This window comes from Miscanthus floridulus, chromosome 19 (genome assembly GCF_019320115.1).
Source record: "Miscanthus floridulus cultivar M001 chromosome 19, ASM1932011v1, whole genome shotgun sequence".
Lineage (NCBI taxonomy): Eukaryota > Viridiplantae > Streptophyta > Magnoliopsida > Poales > Poaceae > Miscanthus > Miscanthus floridulus.
The window spans coordinates 98,329,654-98,354,220 of NC_089598.1; positions in this window are offsets into that span (position 1 = coordinate 98,329,654).

The window sequence follows — 24,567 nt, forward strand, 5'->3', positions numbered from 1 at the left end:
CCGTACTCGCAGGAACCAGGACGGGGAAGCCTTGGATGCAGCGGAAGTGTGGAGACTTATGCGCATGAGAGACTAAGAGAGAGTGAATGTTGAAGTGGATCTTCCTTTTATTTCATAGTCAGGAAGCCAAGCGGGGCCATCCGAGGAGTGAAGGAATCACCACAGGAGGGAGAAACTCCCATAACCTTCCTCATCAATTTTCACTTTAGGTGCAGAAACTCCAGAAACTCCCATCACTACATCATAACTTTCCTCATTAGGCGCAGAAACTCCCGTCACTACGAGAAGAAGCTTCTGTAACTTACAAGCTCCCCTATAACTCCTGCTCATAATTGGTTTGAGTGGCAAAACCAATTTATGCATGCACCACGTCCGCGTCAGGCTTGGGCTCGGTCATGACACGCATGCCATGCCTTTTCTTAACTTTCTCAATGTAGTCAGACACAGTCCGCACATATAAGTCAAATCAACATCCAGTCAATAGCCCGTATGGGACTAATAATATTGCGCATAATATTTAATACGGGCCTAAAAATATTTTGATTTAATTAGATAATATATGGGCCTGGACCACATTAAATCTAACAATCCCCACCAAATTGTAGGGCACATGTTAAATATTCTCAAATCCACATTTCTTTGATATACCAAAGTTTCAACAGAGACTGTTAAGTTGAACATCCGTCTAGAACAGGGGTTATACTCATTCACAACTGAACATTGGACTATGTCTTGAATTGACAATTTTATGCAAAGTGAGTTTCACCAAAGTTCTTTTCTAGTAGTAGGCTGCTACAAGCATCCCCTCTGGTTGAAGCATATAAGTCACACTTCGAGGTCTTTCATGGGTATCTAGAGATTACCCACATCTCATAGACTGTGACTAGCAGTCAAACTCATATAGGTGTGTTCCTTCTAGAATGTTCTATAGGACAACATCCCTACTTAAATAAGCCACTCGGATCACATTAAGGAATTAACCAACCTACCATATAGCATAGGAGAAACAGTGCATCTCAAATGATTTGGACCTTAATATAAGGGGTTTCTCCATCAGTCAACCACTAGCCTGTTTCGCCATCCTACTTCACGGGATCTCCGATCACATAGGACATGTTACCACTATGGAATGACTTCAAGTGGATCTCAAGCCCACCTCCCTCGATGCACCTTCTATCACATTGCGTGACTGTCCCTTTGTAAACTGATCTACGAGATTCTTAGATGTATGGACATAGTCCAACGCTATCACTCTAGAGTTTCTCAGTTTTCTGATAGATTTTAATCGTCTCTTCACATATCTTGTAGACTTCATGTTATCCCTAGAACTGTTCACTTTGATTATCACAATCTGATTATCATAGTTCATGGACATAGTCGGTATTGATTTTTCAACCACCGACAAATCCATAAGGAGGTCACAAAGCCACTCAACCTCAACTAAGGCAGTATCTAGTGCTATAAGTTCTGCTTCCATTGTTGACCTCGTTAAGACGGTCTGCTTGCAAGACTTCCATGGAACAATGCCACCTCCAAGTGAGAACACATATTCACTTATGACAGTAAATCTCATCAGCATCAGATATCTAATTTGCATCATAATAACCCTCTAGTACCCTCAGATACCCGGCGTAGTGAATGTCATAACTCATAGTCTCTTTTAGATAGGGCAATATCCTCTCAAGAGCACGCCAATGATCACCTCCCGGATTTGAAACAAATTGGCTGAGCTTACTCACAACAAATGAGATGTCAGGCCTCATTGCACTAGCTAAATACATAAGCGAGCCAATAGTTTAAGAATATCTCAATTGATCCCGTGCTATTCTACGATTTTTCCTTAATAGCACACTTGGGTCATAAGGAGTTGGAGCAGGTGTGCAGTCACTATATCCAAAGCGATTCAACACATTTTCCACATAGTGGGATTGCACAAGAGTTACCCCACCATTACCTTCTCTAAGTAGTTTTATGTTAAGAATAACATCAGCTTCTCATAAATCTTTCATTTCAAAGTTACTTGACAAGAAGTTTTTCACTTCCTTGATCACATTAATATTATTTCCAAAAATTAGTATATCATCCACATATAAGCACAAGATCAAACCTTCTCCTCCAACATACCGATAGTATACACATTTATCAGCTTCATTCACAACAAAACCGACTGATGTTAAAGTTTTGTCGAACTTCTCATGCTACTGCTTAGGAGCTTGTTTTAAGCCATACAAAGATTTCAATAACTTACACACCTTTCCCTCTTGACCTTTTACTACAAATCCATCCGGCTGATCCATATAGATCTCTTTCTCAAGCTCTCCATTCAAGAAAGCTATCTTAACGTCCATCTGATGAACGAGAAGACCATGTGAGGTAGCCATGGAAAGTAACACTCTTATAGTCGTAAGACTGGCAACTGGTGAATAAGTATTGAAATAATCTTTGCCTTCTTTCTGGGTATAGCCCTTAGCCACAAGCCTCGCCTTGTACTTCTCAATTGTATCATCAGGCCTAAGCTTTTTCTTAAACACCCATTTATATCCCATAGGTTTTCACCCGTAAGGACGATCAACAACCTTCCAAGTTCCATTAGACATAATAGAATACATCTCACTCTGAACAGCTTCCTTCCATAAGTCTGCATAAAGAGATGAATATGCTTCTTCTATGGTTTTAGGAGTGTCATCCACAAGGTATATAATATAGTCTTCACCAAAGGACTTTGTAGTCCTCCGTATCTTACTCTTTCGAGTGACTATATTATTATCCTCATGATTTTCCACATGGGTTTCAACATTAGCATGTTCTATCGGTTCATGCAACTGTGGAAGTGTTATAAAATCATGACTAGAAGTGCTAGGTGTATTTTTCATAGGAAATCCACTCTAAAAAATGTAGCATCTCTAGATTTCATAATAGTACCAACATTCACATCAGGCATTCTAGAATTTATTATTAAAAATCTATAGCCCACACTGTGAATAGCATAACTGAGAAAGACACAATCAATGGTTTTTGGTCCAAGCTTTCGCTTCTTGCTAATTGGCACATTTACCTTTGCCAAACAACCCCATGTTTGCAGATAAGAGAGATGTAACCTTTTCTTCTCACATTTCTCGAATGGTGTAATTTTTTTGTTTTTAGTGGGCAATCTATTCAAGACATGACACGCTGTCAATATTGCCTCACCCCACCATTCCTTAGGTAGTCCCGCTATCTCTAACATGGCGTTAACCAACTCAGTTAGAGTACGGTTCTTTCTCTCTGCAATCCCATTGGATTGTGGTGAGTCTGGCGGTGTCCTCTTATGAATGATCCCATGCTCTACACAAAACTCAGAAAAATCATTTGAGAAATATTCTTCCCCACGATCAGACCACAACCGTTTAATTTTTTTCTCAAGTTGGTTTTCTACCTCAGCTTTATAGATCTTAAAATAATTTAATGCTTCATCTTTTGATTTTAACAGATACACATAGCAAAATCTAGTGCAATCATCTATAAATGCCATGAAATATCTTTTGCCACATTTGGTCAACTCGTCATTCATTTTGCACAGATCGGAATGAATTAGTTCTAATGGTGCCAAGTCTCTTGCCGCAGCAGCCTTGTGAGGCTTACGAGGTTGTTTCGATTCAACACATACATGGCATTTAGAACCTTTGACCAAGTCAAGTTTTAGAATTAAATTTAAACCAGCTAAGTGAGTCATACAACCAAAATTAATATGACATAAGCACGAATGCCAAACATTTGTCTCATTATCCTGGCTCACACCATCGTTTAAAGACAAGCGGAACAAGCCTCCGCTCTCATAGCCTTTTCCCACAAATGTTCCATACTTAGAAAGTACACACTTATTCGACTCAAACACAAGTTTAAAACCATCACGACATAACATAGAACCACTAATCAAATTCTTTTTATTGAGGGGATATGCTGCACTGTTGATGCAAAAGTGGATCTGCAAACACAAAGGGCTAATACCCGAATCGATATCCAAAGCGTGCCAGTCGATTTGACCTGTTAATCGACAAGGATGAAGATACGAACACTTTAGTCCTGACAACAGCGATACGCCCGGAAGTCACGGCCAAGAGGTGCTCACGCGGAACTCGAGAATCGCCGAAGATCGTACTGAAACGATGCAGCTCGCCGAATCAATGAGAACTCGTAAAAAGGAAAAATATGCAAATTGACGAAGTCGCCGAAAAGTAAGTAGATGCAAATAGGAGTAAAAATTGGTTTTGATATTGATTGATGTATATTTATTACATTGCCCCTTACTCCATATTTATACCCTGATCTAAAGAGACACAACCAAACACAACTAGGACACCAATCCCATATCTAAGGAAACACGTGACTCTTACATGAATCATAACCTAACAAATACAGAAAAGGAAATCAACTCCTATCTATTTCCCTGTCCGCCTCAATTACGATGGAAATCTCACTGTCCTCCTTCCCATCGGCATACTCCCTATTTCATCGGCAGTAGTCTTCAATTCTTCCTTCATCGGCATACTCCCTGTTTCATCGGCAGTAGTCTTCAAGTCTTCCTTCATCGGCATACTCCCTGTTTCATCGGCAGTAGTCTTCAAGTCTTCCTTCATCGGCATACTCCCTGTTTCATCGGCAGTAGTCTTCAAGCCTCCCTTCATCGGCATCGACAATAACACCTCCAACCTCATCGGCAACGCCCGAGTCCAAATCAACCTTTACATCGACCATCACCAGCTATCGGCAACCATCTTTACAAACTGGCTTTCATTGGCTATCAAAATATTCAATAACTTTCCCCTTGCCGATTAGTCCACTCCGATTATTTTGACACGTGCAAAAAACGGTGTCAACACATGCCCCCCAATTTCGGAGTATAAAACCATTAATGCTCCGAAATTTACTCCAGATAACGCTTGCCTTTGCCCGATTACCGTAACTCATTCTCCAAGCCAAAACTTGATTTGCTATCAAATCCAATCAAATCTCATCTTGATTCACGCACTTCAGTAAATATCGCACAATCGCCAACCACTCTTGCCTTGATTATGGTTGAGATACCAAAACAATAACCCATCGGCAAGATCTTAACATGATAATGCTGCCATTTTCAGAATTAAAATATCATGTATCAATATCCCTTCCAAGTCATGATTACTTGTTATCAACTCATCTGTACAATCCCCGGATTATCGCGCGAACAGTTACCATATCCCTCTGAACCGCCTTGACCTATATGCGCGCGACATAGAGATAAGTCCAAAATACCCTTATTCTGGGTGGCTTATAAATAGATTTCTCCGGAACCCTCATTTTCTATCTCCAGCCTCCAATCCTTAGCACTTTCTCTCTCTGGCGGCGACTCCGACGAACAACCGCGTGACCTCAACCAACAAGAACCCTTCTCAGGCGCTAACTTCAAGTTTCCGGCTCGTACCTCCACCTTCCTCAAGACAATGGCCATCAATTTCGACGTCCCCGCGGTTCGCTCCACTTCCATTACCTTTTACTTTGATCTTTTTGCAAATTCATTTAGTTGGTGATTTTTCCTTTCTTCTGTCTTCTGGATTCCATAACCTTAGGAACTGCGCAACAAATTAATTATCCCAACCGATCAGCCGCACGTCCAATGCCTTGGACCAATGGGCAACCCAGATCCAACCGATCTGATCAACGCAGAGGTTAACAGAATCCCCTTTAGAGCCCAAAATTTCTCTCTGAATTTGTGGAAAGACACATTCCGATCTTGGCCCAAAACCACCAAAGGGTGGAAAGATTGGTATTTGAGGGTTAATAGATCGATGCAAGTATACTGGGCAGAACGAAGGTTAGACCAATGTATCAGGCTCTCTATTGCCGATATGCAGAAAAATGAATCAATGATAATTGCAGCTGCTTATTTCTGGTCAGACACAACCAATACTTTTATGTTTGGACATGGCCCAGCTACCCCTACCCTTGCCGATGTCCACATGCTTACTGGCTTGGACATCTCAACTGCCGATGAAGGCTCCATCTATGGTAGAAAACCTGAATATAGAGTGAATACCCGTAACATCGGCGGTTGGACAGGATATATTCAAGAATACCAGAAAACCGGGACACTTAGCCAGAGGGAACATGCCACATTCCTGAATATGTGGTTAGAAAAATTTATCTTCTGTGGTCGATCAGTAGGACCAACCAACGCCTTCCTCCCTGCAGCTGAACTTTTGGCTAATGGCGTAAGGTTTCCTCTTGGCCGATACCTTCTGAGCTCCACTTATCATCTTCTTCACCAAGTGTCTCAGAAACTTTTGCTTGGCGAACCCATCGGCAACCTGGGAGGCCCGTGGTGGTTTATCAACATGTGGCTGAATGCCCATATGCACAAACGTTTGCAATGGGACTTTTTCGCTCAACAATTCCCACGAGAAATTGCTGAAGACTATGTGCTCGGGGATGATGAATCGGCAACACGCTCACCCCTCAATTTTGGTGAAGCCATAATTGTCCTTCCTGGAACAGAAGCCAACGAAGACCAAATCGGCAGATTCTTTCAAAGCTTCTACAATGGTCTTTCTCGTGATCATAGGGCCTGGGTGCCTTATATCGACGAAGAAAACAGATTCCCCCTTCTTTTCAACTTTGCCGATGACACTCTGAATCAAAATAATGAGCTCATGATGGCTATCATCACTCCCAGGGCAATTCCAGTAAACACATTCGGCAGCGGGAAAAACACCAACATTACATATGAATTTTACAACCCATCGGCAGTATCTCGCCAATTGGCTTTTGGGCAACTGCCAATCAAACTCTGCTTTGCCGATGTGATCAAACCCAGGGAAACAATCACCTGCGGAACGGACTGGAACAAGGTAGTACAACTCTCTCCTGATGTCGATACTACAGATGTTGATATATCCACCTGGACACCAATATCTTTCATTACCGAGTCATACAAGCAATGGTGGCGAGAGTGGAAAGAACAACTGTTCGCAACTTCTGTTCACACATATCGGCACATGATCGACCCTGAATATGCCATCCCTGATGACGCGGTAATGTTTCCTTTAACTCCCTTCTGCTTTTCCCTTCATATATCAGTAACTGACTCTCTTGTAACAGGTTAGCAACCCAGCACCATCGGTGAGTAAAAGTGGGAAACCCTTCAATCTCCGGTCTGTTTCCCCAACATCGCCGATCGGCTACAACGCTCCCACCTTAGCCGCTTTGACCCACCAGAAGATTCGTACCAAGACCATCACTTCTAAGTCCAAATTGGCTACATCCAGGGCTACTCCATCGGCCGCTGCTACAACCTTGGTCAAAGCATTTAAGGTAACAACCTTGATTATTTTCACTTATGCCGATCACACACTGTATTAACTTTAATCATCAGGGGGTAAGAGCTGCTACTGGATCGTCATCGGCAATTCCGCCGATATCAAGCACCACTCCGTCAGAGGTAGCTTCTTGACTTTACATTTTATCTGTTAAATATCATATCTTACACTTGTTTTGCAGCAACAATTGGGTACATCGGCAAATGTACCAGATGTCCAAGCCTCACAACCAACAAGTGTCGATGCCCCCCAGCCAATCGTTGCCGATGCTCAAACAAAGCACAAAGCTTCAACAGATACTGAAGCACAGCCAAAACGACAAAGGTCTATGCCGATCCCTACATCTGCCCCAATGTCATCGGTCATCATACCTCAAGAGCCCACCACCGATGAAGTCACAGAGGATATCCCATCGGCAAGCTCAGCCGATCCCCCACACGACATACTCCAGGTTGCTTCCTCCAGTCAAGCACAGGAAATTGCCTTGAAACAGGTAAACCAATCAGCCCATCTGATTTTACAATACTCATACTTACCCCTAACTGATCTCCTTTTCTCTCTCTCAGGAACAAGATTCCCCGAACAGCTTATTTTCCTTTGCCATTGACATTTCTGACGATGATGGAGAGGAGACAAGTTCTTCTCTTGCACTGGGAACAATATCGGCAGAGACTAAATCCAAGTTGGAAACCCTCCTGAACTTGCTACAGCAAGGTACCGCCCAACTGGTAGATGACTCGGACCCCGCAAAGGCAATTTTCAAAACAATTCGTGGCCAGGTCCCTGCCGATGTTGAAGAAGTACTCTTCCCAGCAGCTCACTTAGAAAGCCGCCAACTGCAATATCAACGGGCTGCTCAGCGTATTGCCGATAGAGCAGCTCAAGCTCAACTTAAAGAAGAGATGCTACAACTGAAGCAAATCGCTGATGAGAAGCACAAGGGCATCGTCAACTTGCAGACTTCGGGTGCTGCACTTAAGCAGAAAATCTTGGATCTATCGGCAAGGAAGGCAGCTCTATTGGCTGAATTGAAAGAAATTGATGCAGCCTTAACTCATGCTCAACAAGAAGAAAGCCAGCTACCCAATGCCGTCAAAGCCCTTCAGCAAGAAAGAGATATCCAAGCTCGCAAGGCTTTAGCCATGAAGAAAAAACTCAAGCCTGTGGAGGGTACTGCCGATGACGATATCAAAGAAATGGAGGAAGCCGACCAGATTCGCCTGCGTGCGATATTAGCTATCCAATCCTTGTTGAACGTGTAATCTTATTTATTGTATCGGCACTTTATGAGACATTGACATCCTTGCATAATTCTAGCCGATAGTACTGTTATCGGCACTTGTACTTTTATGCATCTATCCAGATACTAGGGTAATATTTCTTTAAATATTTTCCATTTAACGCTCTGGGAAACACAACCCCTTCGAGGGTTTCTAAAATATATGCATTACCAGGAACAGACTGATTTATCCGATATGGACCTTCCCAATTGGGAGACCACTTTCCAAACTTTGAACTTTTAGTCCCAATCGGTAAAATCAATTTCCAGACCAGATCTCCATCGGCAAACTCTTTTACTTTCACCTTCTTGTCATACCATCTAGCTACTCTTTTCTTATTTTCTTCGATACTAACTAAAGCCCTTAACCGATGACCCGCCACATCTTCCAACTCATCCTTCATAAGAGTATTATAATCATCGGCTGTCAGCTGATTTTGAGAATGTATTCGTCTAGAGCCAACCTTAATTTCCCAAGGCAATACTGCATCGTGTCCATATACTAACTGATAAGGCGTTACTTTGGTTGCACCATGATATGACATCCGATATGACCACAAGGCTTCATTTAATACTGTATGCCACCTCCTAGGATTTTCTTCAATTTTGCGCTTAATGAGTTTGATGATCCCTTTGTTAGAAGCCTCAGCTTGACCATTAGCTTGAGCATAATATGGAGAAGAATTTAAAATTTTAATTCCCATACCTACAGCAAACTCATCAAATTCTCCTGATGTAAACATAGTGCCCTGATCGGTAGTGATAGTCTGAGGAATACCAAATCGGTAAACAATATGCTCTTTCACAAAATCAATCATATTGACCGATGTCACCTTTTTTAAAGGAATTGCCTCAACCCACTTTGTGAAATAATCGGTAGCAACCAGAATAAATTTATGTCCTTTACTCGATGGCGGATAAATCTGACCAATGAGATCAATAGCCCATCCCCGGAACGGCCATGGTTTGATTATAGGATTCATAGCCGATGCAGGCGCTCTTTGAATATTACCAAACTTTTGACACCCCTGGCATCCCTTAAAATATTTAAAACAATCTTCAAGAATAGTCGGCCAATAGTACCCATTCCTTCTGATCATCCATTTCATCTTGAAAGCCGATTGATGTGCCCCACATACTCCTTCATGAATTTCACCCATCAAGCTTTTCGATTCATCATTGCTAACACATCTGAGTAAAACTCCATCTATAGTTCGATAATATAATTCATCATCGAGGAGCACCTATTTGGTAGCTTGGAACCTTATACGTCTCTCAACCTTTCTACATGGATCCTTTAAATAATCGACAATCTCTTTCCTCCAGTCATCGGTATCAACTGCCGATGTTAGCACTTCCTGAATAGGCTGATACCCTGAAGCATGCTGAGCTAGTCGATTAGCTTCCTCATTATGCAATCGAGAGATATGTTCAAGACGAAAATCTCTAAATCCTTTCAACAATTGCAAACATCTTTCATAATACGAAATCAAAGCTTCACTTCGGCATTCATAAATTCCAGCCAATTGATTTATAACTAGCATAGAATCACCAAAGATTTCAACAATATCGGCACGTATCTCCTTTAGCAATTCTAACCCTTTTATCAAGGCTTGGTATTCAGCTTGATTGTTTGTCGCTGAAGCAACAATCGGCAATGAAAACTCATACTTCTTTCCTTGAGGTGAAATTAACACAATGCCGATACCGGCCCCTTCACCATACGTGGACCCATCGAAGAAAAGTGTCCAGGGAGCAATCCCCAGAGAATCCACCGTATTACAATGCTGAGTGACAAAATCAGCCATCACTTGCCCTTTAACTGCCTTAGTTGATTTGTAGCGTAGTTCAAATTCTGATAATGCTAAAATCCATTTGCCGATTCTACCACTTAATATCGGCATCGACAGCATATACTTGACCACATCGTCTTTGCATATGACCGTACATTCGGCAGATAACAAATAATGCCTTAATTTGACACAAGAAAAGTATAAACACAGACATAATTTTTCGATGGCCGAATACCTCGTCTCAGCATCCACTAATCTTCTGCTCAAATAATAAATAACACGCTCCTTCCCTTCAAATTCTTGAATAAGAGCTGAACCGATAACTGTATCATCAGCTGACAAATACAACCTGAAAGGCTTCCCATGCTGAGGTGGAACTAGCACTGGAGGATTTGATAAATATTTCTTAATTTCATCAAGGGCTAATTGCTGTTCAACTCCCCATACAAATTCCTGATCAGCTTTCAATTTAAGTAGTGGGCTGAAAGCCTTGATCTTACCCGACAGATTAGATATGAATCTTCTAATGAAATTAATCTTACCGATCAAAGATTGCAATTCAGTCTTATTGGCAGGAGCAATCACCTTGTTAATTGCATCAATAGACTTCCTACTGATTTCAATGCCCCGTTGATGCACCATAAAACCCAAGAACTGTTCTGCCGATACACCGAATGCACATTTATTAGGATTCATCTTCAATCCATGCTTCCTTGTGCACTCCAGTATCTTTCGCAGATCGGCTAAATGTGCTGTGATATCTCCAGACTTAATCACTACATCATCAATGTAGATCTCCACTAATGTGCCGATGTACTCATGAAAAATAAAGTTCATAGCCCTTTGATAAGTAGCACCGGCATTCTTCAAACCAAACGTCATGACTATCCACTCGAACAACCCCACATGTCCTGGACATCTGAAAGCAGTCTTGGGAATATCTTCCTCAGCCATGAATATTTGATTGTAACCTGCATTACCATCCATGAAGCTGATAATTTGATGTCCAGCCGCAGCATCAATCAACAAATCAGCAATCGGCATTGGATAGCCATCCATCGGTGTGGCTTTGTTGAGATTCCTGAAATCAATACAAACACGAAGTTTTCCATTTTTCTTATAAACAGGAACCACATTAGAGATCCACTCTGCGTATCGACATTGCCGAATAAACTTTGCTTCAATTAATTTAGTTATTTCGGCCTTAATGTCAGGAAGTACATTAGGGTTGCATCGGCGCACTGGCTGCTGATATGGCCGAAATCCAGATTTGATAGGTAACCGATGTTCAACTACCGATCGGTCTAATCCAGGCATCTCAGTATAATCCCAAGCAAAACAATCTTTATATTCTTTTAACAAATCTGTTATTCACTGCTTACACTTGGAATCTAACTTAGCACTAATAAAAGTAGGTCTTGACCTATCACCATCACCGATATCTACTTCTACTAAATCATCTGCCGATGTGAACCCTTGACCTAATTTTCCATCATCGGCAAACCTATCCATTAAAACTCCTCTTCAGAACCGACTGCTTGGATCGGTGGAATTTCATAATCAGCAACTCTAAGGAACTCTTTTTCCCAAGCTTCTCCTGATATGCATTTAGTTCGCTCATAAGTATCTGATTCTGCCGATGCGATGATATAAGAAGAATCACCAGGGACGACCTCAATCTTATCCCCAATCCACTGTACGAGGCATTGATGCATTGTAGAAGGAACACAACAATTAGCATGAATCCAATCCCTCCCTAGAAGCAGATTATATGCACCCTTGCCGTTGATAACAAAGAACGTCGTTGGCAAGGTTTTGCTGCCGATGGTCAATTCAACGCATACTGCCCCTTTAGCCGGTGACACATTGCCTTCAAAATCTTTCAACATCATATCGGTTTTGGTCAAGTCTTGATCTCCCTTACCAAGTTTCCGATACATCACGTAAGGCATAATATTAATCGCAGCCCCTCCATCAATAAGTACCTTAGACACAGGCTGCCCATCAACTCTGCCCTTCACAAATAAAGCCTTAAGATGCTGTCTCTCGTCATCGGTAGGTTTCTCAAAAACAGCCATCATTGGATCTAGTGTTAGCTGAGCTACTTGATCAGAGAGAACAACTTCTTCCTCATTATCAGATAGTGCCAGAAACTCCATCGGCAACATGAATACCATATTAACATCTGTCGATGGATCCTTATTTTTGTGTTTTACCTGCCACTGCTGATGACCAGGCCTTTCATTGGAGGAATTTTCCTCTTGGTATAAATCCTCCTGACGCTCACGTTGCATCCTCCTTCTCTGCGTCTTTGTCAGACCCTCTGGGCACCATCGAGGAAACTTGGTTTTCCAAACCGGCTGATAACAAGTCCTAGTTGGTTCTACACGACGTATATTAGGGTCCCTGTAGAATATTTCTTCATCGGGAACTCTTGCATTTGCCATCTCCTCAAGCTCCTCTTGATTCCTTGGAAAATATCCAGCGCGTTTACCAAGCCTCTCATGTACACTAAGTCTGCCCCCCAGCCGATCATGCACTGATGCTCTGCCTCTGATCGGCTCGTTGATAGACAAACCCTGATTACCACGTTGAAGCCTCCTTTCTGAACGATTAACTCCGTAATAACCATTACACTCAGGGCAATTTTCAACAGTTGGCAATTTAATACCTTCTTTCCAGCAATGGATGAAAAACGGACATCTCCAATGATCTTTATGTCGATTCCATTCTTCCTGACGTCTCATTTCTTGCTGTTGCCGATATCGGTCATTACGTTGACGCCAACCCTCCTGCTGCCTTCGATGAGTAATCACAATGCCAGGTCGAGGAGGATTTTTGGAACTACTGCTTTCTCCTAGCAAACCCTTACTCTTTGCATCATCGGTAGTTATCCGATGTTGGGGGTCTACTGACGCGTTTTTCTCAGCAGCCTCTGACGTCAATACCTTGGTCTTTCCTTTGGCATCCAACATATTTGCTGGAAAAGGGTGTTGATCAATTTTCATCGGCTTCTGGGTCTTGGAAGTACCAAACTTAATTCTCCCAGATTCAATAGCCGATTGTAACTGTTGCCTGAATACCTTGCACTCATTTGTACTGTGTGAAGTTGCATTGTGCCATTTGCAGTACAAAATCTTCTTCAACTCTTCTGCCGATGGGATCACATGATTAGGTGACAGCTTAATTTGGCCCTCTTGAAGCAGAAGATCAAATATTTTATCGGCCTTGGTGATATCAAAGGTAAACTTTTCTGGCTCTTTTTGACCAAAGGGACATGATATCGGCTTTTTATTCTTAACCCACTCAGCTAAGCCGATAACTGGTTCTTCATCAGAGTCAGAATCTCCTACTTCTTCAACAAATGATACCTTTTTACTCCAGTTCTTTTTAGGTTCAAAAACCCTAGTATCTTGATCAGAGATCCTTTGCACAAGATGACTGAGGCTTTCAAACTCCTGAGAAGCATATCTATCCTTAAGATGTGGCAATAACCCTTGGAAAGCCAGATCGGCAAGCTGCCGATCATCCAACACCAGGCTGTAGCACTTATTTTTTACATCTCGTAGCCTTTGTACAAAGCTCTCTACCGATTCATCATTACGCTGTCTCAATTTTACTAAATCGGTAAGCTTCTTTTCATGGATTCCAGCAAAGAAATACTTATGGAATTGTTTTTCTAGATCAACCCAAGTAATAATAGAATTTGGTGGTAATGAAATGAACCATGTAAATGCTGATCCAGACAAAGATGATGAAAATAATCGAACTCTTAATTCATCTCTGTTAGCTGCCTCTCCACATTGAATAATAAAACGATTGACATGTTCCATTGTTGATGTATCATCTTGCCCAGAGAATTTAGTGAAATCCGGTACCTTGTACCGATTTGGGAGAGGAATTAAATCGTATGCAGGAGGGTATGGAGTCCGATAAGAATAAGTATTGACCTTGGGCTTTATCCCAAACTGATCCTTCATGATTTCTGCTATCTTATCGGCCCAAAAAGCATCAGCCTCCTGCTGACGAACTGATTGAATTTCTACAGGAGGTGCTTGCTGACATCCCTCCACATATCTTTGTAGCCCACGATCTCCAGCAATCGGCATATTTGCCGTTACTTGTGGTCCATTAGCCTGCTGGAAAGGATTCATCGGCTGGGCTGCCGATGGTTGATTCTGGAAACCAGCTTGCATATGACCTTGTTGAATCCCTGCAACCTGCTGATTTCGCTGAACTGTATGTTGAACAGGTAACTGTCCTGACCAATCATTATTAGAACTCATCGGTACAAAACTTACCGATGGCTGGTAATTTGCTGATATTGTTGGATAATTATAACTGGTTTGAGGCATGAACTGAACCCCAGTTTGACTTATAGCAGGGGCTTTCTGCTGCATCGGCAATAAGCTCGCCGATGGGCTTGAATTGAATGTTTGAACCATAGGCATCTGGAAACCTCCTGGAGTTGGTTGCGCAGAAGTAGTCGCGGCATATTGAGGCACTTGAGCCATCGGCGAAACGGCCGATGATATAGGCGCTCTTCCTACTGCATCAGACACTTGAGGTAATCTAGGATTGAAAGCAGAGGACTCTGGAGGCATGCCATATCCCCACCAATTAGTAGGAATCTGGCTATTCTGAGACACAGGGCCTGACATAGCTGATGCCGATAGATCTGTATTAAACTGAACTCGCCCTCCTGGTAACACCTGATCTGATTGTATCGGTGTAGATTGAATATTAGGTGAGCCTGCCAATACTGGAGGGGAAGTAACTTCTGTACCCACAACGGCCGAAGGAGCCGATGGAGTTTTGACAGATGCCGGCTCTGGTTGATGATAGGCAGGCCCAACGTAATGTGGTGCCGCTTGTCCTTCTTTGAGAGTTCGAACCACAGCATTATGAACAGTATTGGACAGCACATTGGAATGATTAATCAAAGCATGATTTACTGCAGAATTAACCATCTCTTGAAGTTTACCAGGATTGGAGTCAAAGGTAACCTGCCGAGGCAACGGCAAATCTTGCTTCTGGATGACTTGTCCACTCTTGTTCAAGCTAAATGATCTCAGACAAAGCTGCTTGTATTCTTCTACAGCCTTTTCCATAGCCTGCCTCTGTTCTTCCTTGAGATCTTCTTCTGATACTGCGATAATGTTCCCTGGATCGATCTCGGAATTGAACATATTGATTGATTTGTCCCACCGGGCGTGCCAAAAGATGTGTTGATGCAAAAGTGGATCTGCAAACACAAAGGGCTAATACCCGAATCGATATCCAAAGCGTGCCAGTCGATTTGACCTGTTAATCGACAAGGATGAAGATACGAACACTTTAGTCCTGACAACAGCGATACGCCCGGAAGTCACGGCCAAGAGGTGCTCACGCGGAACTCGAGAATCGCCGAAGATCGTACTGAAACGATGCAGCTCGCCGAATCAATGAGAACTCGTAAAAAGGAAAAATATGCAAATTGACGAAGTCGCCGAAAAGTAAGTAGATGCAAATAGGAGTAAAAATTGGTTTTGATATTGATTGATGTATATTTATTACATTGCCCCTTACTCCATATTTATACCCTGATCTAAAGAGACACAACCAAACACAACTAGGACACCAATCCCATATCTAAGGAAACACGTGACTCTTACATGAATCATAACCTAACAAATACAGAAAAGGAAATCAACTCCTATCTATTTCCCTGTCCGCCTCAATTACGATGGAAATCTCACTGTCCTCCTTCCCATCGGCATACTCCCTATTTCATCGGCAGTAGTCTTCAATTCTTCCTTCATCGGCATACTCCCTGTTTCATCGGCAGTAGTCTTCAAGTCTTCCTTCATCGGCATACTCCCTGTTTCATCGGCAGTAGTCTTCAAGTCTTCCTTCATCGGCATACTCCCTGTTTCATCGGCAGTAGTCTTCAAGCCTCCCTTCATCGGCATCGACAATAACACCTCCAACCTCATCGGCAACGCCCGAGTCCAAATCAACCTTTACATCGACCATCACCAGCTATCGGCAACCATCTTTACAAACTGGCTTTCATTGGCTATCAAAATATTCAATAACTTTCCCCTTGCCGATTAGTCCACTCCGATTATTTTGACACGTGCAAAAAACGGTGTCAACATGCACATTCTTTAGTTGCATGGTCTTTCCCGAAGTAAGCTTCAGATCGATCGTACCAACACCACAAACAGCCGCACGCGCCCCGTTCCCCATCAACAAGGAGAAAGTCCGCCCGACCTAATAAGAAGAAAATAAAGAAATATCAGCACACATATGAATATTAGCTCCTGTATCAACCCACCAATTAGGTGAATAAAAAACTGAAAGAACTGTTGGTAATAAATTACTATACCCCGATGTTCCTCTATCAGCCTTAATCATGTTTGCAGATTTCTTCATGGGCTTCCACTTGCTATCTGGGCAATCCTTAGCATAATACCCGGGCTTGCCACAAGTGGAGCAATTTCTCTTTTCCTTCTTCTTCTTCTTCTTAAAAGGTGTAGTGTTCTTTTGTTTGAGTTCAGGCTGGAATTTCTTCTTGTGGGAATTTTGAGGATTTTCCTACACCACATGGGAAGTAGAACCTTCCTCAACAGTTTTCTTGCCACGGACGTCCTTTGCTATCGTCTTCTCTTCAACATCCAAAGAGCCAATGAGGTCGGCAATGCCAAACTCCTGTCTCTTATATTTTAGAGAAGTAGCAAAATATGTCTAAGTCTGTGGTAGCTTTGCAATTATACAGCCTGCCACAAACTTATCAGGCAATGCACAACCAAAAATTTCAAGCTCTTTTGCCGGTGTTTGTATCTCATAAACTTGTTCTACATAGAACGACCATCAACCATCCTGTAGTCATGAAACTGCTCCATGACATACAACTCACTACCAGCATCAGAAACTCCATATTTGATCTCAAGTGCATCCTACATGTCTTTACCAGTCTATAGCGGCACATATGCATCCACTATCGAATCTCCTAGCACGCTAAGAATGGCAGCCTTGAACATACCATTAGCATGTTGGAACGCACGGTCCTCATCAGGAGTATGCGGTCCAACAGCCCTAGGTTCATCAACAAAATAACAGTGCATAGCAGTCAATCATAGAATGCACCTCTGCCGCCACCTCTTGTAATAAGTGCCCTAAAAAATATTCGGTTTCAGCATACTCGCAAAGCCAACTACCGAAAAATGCCTATGAGATTTTTGGATTCTTAGAAATTTAGGCAATTTTAGTTTTAATTTAATCCAGAAAAGACTAAGAACAAGTTTGTGGCCTCATATATGTGCATGTGTGATCTAAGTGACATGGACATGCAGTTGATACTAATAATCATGATTTTAATTACTGAAGATAGGGGATGAATTAGAACATATCCAGCGGCACCAGAGCCGGTTGCGCTAGTTGACATAGCGCCTGTTGGTGTAGTCGTCCTGCTCGATGTAGTGCAGAGATGTTGCAGTGCCGAACTCCCGCCACCGTCACGAACGCCGGGAATAAAATGAAGTCGTAGGTCGTGGATCGATTGAGTAGCCGCGTGATCATTTCCCAAAAACCTGATGGCCGCCCTTTACCCGAGCAGATGAACTCGTAGACGACTCGGTTTCAGAGGCCTGCTCTCCCCGAGCTCGCAGGAACCGGGACGGGGAAGCCTTGGATGCAGTGGAAGTGTGGGGACTTATGCGCGTGAGAGACTAAGAGAGAGTGAATGTTGAAGCGGGTCTTCCTTTTATCTCATAGCCAGGAAGCTGAGTGTGGCCAGCCGAGGAGTGGAGGAGTCACCATGGGAGGGAGGAGGCGACACCGGGAGCGGAGGAGTCCGACGCTACGAGAGAAAACTACTGTAACCTTCCTCATCAATTTCTACTTTGGGTGCAGAAACTCCTGAAACTTCCGTCACTGCTTCATAACTTTCCTCACTACGAGAAGAAACTCCCTTAACTTACAAGCTCCCCTATAACTACTGCTCATAATTGGTTTGAGTGGCAAAATCAATTTATGCATGCACCACATCCGCGTCAGGCTTGGGCTCGGTCATGACACGCATGCCACACCACGCCTTTTCTCAACTTTCTCAATGTAGCCAGACACAGTCCGCACATATAAGTCGAGTTAACATCCAGTCAATAGCCAGTATGGGACTAATAATATTGTGCATAATATTTAATACGGGCCTTAAAATTATTTGATTTAATTAGATAATATATGGGCCTGGCCCACGTTAAATCTAACACATAATAGAGGATTTTGCAGGATTAATAAGCTGGCAGTACCCCTGCAAAATTTTTCCAAAACTTGTTTCATCTGTGTAGCTTGCATCTGATCAGCCTTGAAAAAAAGCAAACTATCATATGCAAACAGAAGATGAGATACCCCAGGAGCATTCCTTGTGACCTTGATCGGTGATATGGTATGATACTCAATTTCCATCCTTAATAAAGCAGAAAGTGCATCACAGCGACAGACAGAAATAGGTACGGTGAAAGAGGATCACCTTGACATAGTCCACGCGTAGGTTGGAAGGAGTCCAGCCAGACACCATTGAAGCATACAGAATAACGTACAGCACACAAGACATTACCCACTGTACCCATTTTCTTTGAAAGCCAGCTTCAGAAGAACCTTGTGTAAGAATACCAATCTACGCGATCATACACTTTCGATAGATCCGCTTTATATGCACAGTAACTATTATCGCCATTCTGCAGGGTGTGAATACACTAAAAAGCAGAGCATTATCAGTTATCATCCGTCCTGGCATAAAAGCACTTTGACTTGGAGTTGGAGAGATGATCTCATGCAGATATGGCCTCAATCTGTTAACTCGACATTTGGAGACAATTTTATAAATCACATTACAGAGGCTGATGGCCTAAAATCCTTCAGTTCTTCTGGAAGTTGATTTTTCGGTATTAAAACAATCAAAGTATCATTTACTCCCTCTGGCATCTGCCCCTTCTCAAAAAAAAAAAAAAAAAAAATCTGCACAGCTCTCACAACATCTATCCTCATGGAATACAACATTATATTTAACCCATCGCCGGAAACATTATTACTATATATGGGTTAATAAGATAGGTACCGTTACAACCTTCGCGAATTAGAGATATACCACCATAGTTCACCTATCATAGTTTGAACCATAATGCCAAAAGTTATTCTCTACCCGATATAGGCATTTGGACTGACACGTAGGTTATCGTTTTCTCCTATTGCCCAAAGTGCCCCTCTACTCTCCTATCTCTCATATCTTTGATTCGTGGGGGCCCGAGAAATTACCTTCTTCCTCCCATCCCCATCTTCCTCCTAGTGACCAGATGGATGGCACCTAGCTTGCACGTTTGACGTCTTGCACGCCACCGGCCCGTGTCCGTGCCACACGCCGCCTGCAGCCCCGCTCCTGCACCCACCAAACTGCATGCCTCTTGCCCCATGCCCGCATCTGCGCCACCACAAGCCAGCGCTCGCCGCCCCACCACTTCGCCCGCCCTTAGCCCGGCTGTAGCTGGTCATTTAGGCACGAGCCCAATAGGCACGGATGACTTAACCGGTCGGGCTCAACATGGGGCCCAAGCATAGCACTAGGTGCGATTAACCGTGTCGTGCCAGCCCATTAAGCCTAATGGATCATGTTGGCCTGTTAAACCCAATGCAAACATGTAAAAAAATTAAGAAAAATCATAGGACTACAAATCTTTATCTGTTCACACATACATCACAAAATTCATGTGCACATCACATGTCATTCAGATTCAATCACAAATCACAAATCAGAGAATGAGGAAAGAGAGGAGAAGAGGCCAGTGAGCTGGTCGCCGTGCGAGTTGCGTGATTCCTAGATGGTGTGGCTGCTGGGAAATGGGAAGGGGAAGAAACGAAGAAAGATAGGTGGCTGAGATGGAGAGTGATTCTTATATACCTAGGGTTTGCCACCAAATAAACAGGTCGTGCTCATGCCGACACTACATACCGAGGTTGCAGCCCAAGCAGGACACTAGCCATCAGGCCATGCCAGCATGACCCAATAAAAATTGTGCACGTGTCATGCTCAGCCCATGCCCCGTGCCGCGCTGTTGACGTGTGGCAGCGTGGGGTCTACTTGTAAGTTAAGTTGAGAGCAGGGTAATTTGGTTCGTACGAAATGACGGTATACATTCTTGAAATAGGCTCAAGGGGGGTTCAGATAGGCCCCCGCGTCGCTCTCCCTCGGGGATGACTCGGGCGACACCCTCTCCACTGCCGTCGCAGCTCCACCCCCCGCGGCTTGCCAGCCCAGCCGCCGCCAGAGCTCGACACCGGATGAACTCAATTTCTTGTTCAACACTTAGCAAACTTGTTAGACCTTTAATGGTGTTGTCATTCAGTTCACCAAAACTCACCAAAACCCGCTTCTCCTTCCAGATTCTTTCCCCTCCTCTCTCCCTCTCTTCGCTCTCTCTCGTCTTCCTCCCGACGCGGACAGGGGCGACGCGTCGGGCGCCAACGGGCTACAGCGGCGGCGGCTGCCCTCCTCCTCCCTCCCTCCCTCACCTGCCTCTAACTCTGTTTCTCCCTCACCTTCCTTTCTCTCTCCCCCTTCCCTCCTGATGCGGCGGTGGATGCGACGCGAGGGTACGCCCCCTACGGGCGGCGCTCCTGCTTGGGTGGGGCCCAGCGGCTCCCCTACCTCTTCCCCATCCTCCGCACGCGTGCTTCGCTCCTCCATGAAACCCTAGCTTTGTTAGGGTTCCTGCGTTGTTCTTGTTCTCCGTTTTTCTATGGCGCCAGTTAGCTGTTCCAGCTTCATAGATAAGTGTGCTCCATCTCGAACTCCAGTACCCTTTATGTTTTGTTACATTTTGTACTTGATCTTAATCCCACGTCTCATGTTATACTATTTAACAGCAAAATAAAATTAATTGCTAAACTATTCCCAGATGATTGTCTTCTGCCTTAATCAATCAGCTACCGGTCTTGCATCTCATATATTGAGTAGCTGAGGATATGATTATGCTCTGTAATGACACACGGAAAAAGTTCTATTCATGTTTTACGTCATAGATAGATTGTCTTGTGCCTTAATTAATCAGGTACCTGTGTTGCATCTTAAATATAGAGTAGCTGAGGATATACAGCCTTGTTGTTGCCATCTAGATCATGATATTTTCTATTTTCCATTGGGAAAATACATGTTCTCATCTTTGTTTCACCTCTTTGAACCTGAACATAGAGCATAATGTTTTCTATTTTCCATTGGAAATACATGTGCTCGTCTTTGTTTCACCTCTTTCAGCCTGATCTTTGTTTATCAAAAATTAATATGGGGTCATGGTATGATGGATTAGGAATATTAAAACATATGCCGCTATCACTGCTTACCTTGCATTATGTTGCTTCCTTTCTTTTATTGAGATCTTTCGTATTTAACTATTGACAGAAACTTATATGTATACCTTATGACATCAATGGTTTGCAGTGGCATTAGACTCCTGTATAAGTTTTTCCTTCAATTCCCTAGGATTGATTGATATGGACACACGACGATGTCGTATTACTACATGTCTTTCTTGCTGCCAATAATTATTTTCGTTCTGATATTATAAGTCACCTTAATTGGTTATTCATGAGTTTGAGACATCCATGTCACCTTAGTTGGTTATTTCCATTGTCACCCTTCTCATTCACTAAGATGAATCCTTTATTAGGATACAGTATAATGAACAAATAGTAAATAAATTTCTTTTATGGGATTACCTGGTTTCCTTTACATGTATGCTCTTTGTCACTGCATGTCCCTTTTAGTTGGCTTGTTGGTCACATGAAATTTTGAGTGCTGAACTTCCTCTTCTTGATTTATGCACCAAAAGTGTTCCATAAGGTGCCATAATTTTGTAGCATCCACGACCCTGCTTTTTGTCCGTTAGTGATAAAAATTTCTATAGATTTTTAGCCTAGCATCCACAACCCCGCTATTTATTTGGTACTGATAAATGTTTTGTCCTCGGCTGTTTTTTTTCCAAATCATCCTAGAAGAAATACTTGCAATTATATATCTTCACTTCCTGTATTTGCATGGGTCTGTCACTAAAACTGATGTCAGACTGTCAGCATAGGTAGATTTTCTTTTAGAGTTTCGATTAGAGAACTATGAGTTTGCATCGTCCATTTTTTAAATCAGTTCTTTAGCCTTAAGTACCTTGTTTTGGATTTCAGGGACCTGCTTGTAACACCGCAGGCCCAGCACACGGCCCAAGCCCACTCTACCGAGGGATGGCCCCTACCTACGTAGCAACCCGCTTACGCTTTCGTGCTCGCTTCGCGTAAAACAGTTAACCGAAGGTTACTACGCGTCCTTGGCCTGGCTATTTAAGCTGGTTCGGCGAACTCAGAATTCACGGTATGGTACTAAGCTTCTGAGCGCATGGTGTTTTATACAGCTACAGTAACTCATCGCTACAGTAGCCCGAATTCAGCTCGGCCCAGTTCAGCGCTATAGCTACAGTAGCCCATGGCCCCAACCGTAATTCGGCCCATGAACTGGGTCTCACATCCACCCACCCTCAATGGGTTCGACGTCCTCCTCGAGCTATCGAACTAGCTTACCCATATGGGACAAATGTCCAGGATCGACTCTCTTGGCCACGTTCATATTCCCGGGCTCCTCGGCCCAAGTGCCATGCTCTTGTAGGGCCATACGCAACCTGTCCGAGCTTTCGACCCATATGTCCGTGAAATTGCGAGAGTTAGCTCCGATACCATTTGTAACACCCCAGGCCCGGCACACGGCTCAGGCCCACTCTACCGAGGGGTGGGCCCCACCTATGTAGCAACCTGTTTGCGCTTTCATCCTCGCTTCGCGCAAAATGGTTATCCAAAGGTTACTACGCGTCCTTGACCTGGCTATTTAAGCTGGTTCGACGAACTCAGAGTTCACGGTATGGTACTAAGCTTCTAGCGCACAGTGTTCTCCACAGCTACAGTATCGCCGCTACAGTACCTCTGAATTCAGGACATCCCCATTCAGCGCTGTAGCTAATAAATCTCCTGCCCTACCCATTTGCCAATTCATCTCGTGTATTCCACATTCGTTAATGGTCTCATGTTCTGACCATTTGCCATTTGCTAATTTTTTTCTGCTTCAGCCTGCTATGAAAATTTGGCATTCGTTACTTATGTTTTTTACTTTTATGCCCCTGATTACGTCATCTGACACGGTTTGAGGGATTCCTGGTGGTCATCTTTCATGTTTTCTAATTTAAGTCAGCTGATTGGGTTTGATTGATTCTTGCTGGCGTTGCTTACAACATGTTGATCCCAGTTGCAAAGTTGTTGTCATGTTTTTGGGTTCTATAGTCGGCCAACAAATGCTACTTACATTCTCTCTCAAATATTTCTAGATAAAGTACCACCAAAGTCTCTCCATCAATATTGGTAAGCCTTACAACCCTTACGTACTCTTATAACCCATCCGATATGTGGGCTTAATTGCTGGAGCATTTTCTATTTGCATATACAAAAATATATTTACATGTTACCGTCAAGCGCTTGAGGAGAAAAGGAACTCTTCTTTTGTCAAGCTGATCATCCACTGCTGGTTCAAGGTTATAACCTCTTAATGTCTCGATTTAGTTCTATTAATCATTCTATATCGACAAGCACAAAATCCTAGACAATTTTTGCTTATATGTGAAGCTCTTTGGGTGTCTGGTCATGCTATGTCTAATTTTTGTTGTGTGATTAGTTCTCCTATGCCTATTTCGTTAGCAGTAAAGAATTATTACTCACGTCTTACATGTTACCTTTCCTGTTATAATAAATAATGAAATTCATAGCTAGGATCACGTAAAGTTAGTGCTATATCTACATTGTCTACTATTCAAAATTGAAGCTATATCTATTTTGTCAGTCTTTAAAATTCTCAATGCAAACAGATTAATGTGTTCCATGCTCCACTCTTGCCATTTCAGTAGTTTCTTCTGTAATTTCTATACCTATGTGCAACTTACCCTGCAACTTACATATTTGGTTAGTACTGTAATTTTTATAGCTAATATACACGCCTTCCTTAGAGATTTATTATAGCACTACCCTATTTATATTTTTACCATCAATTTATCTATTTCGTTTCCTCATCTAATGCTGGTGCTCTCTTATATGTGCACTCTAT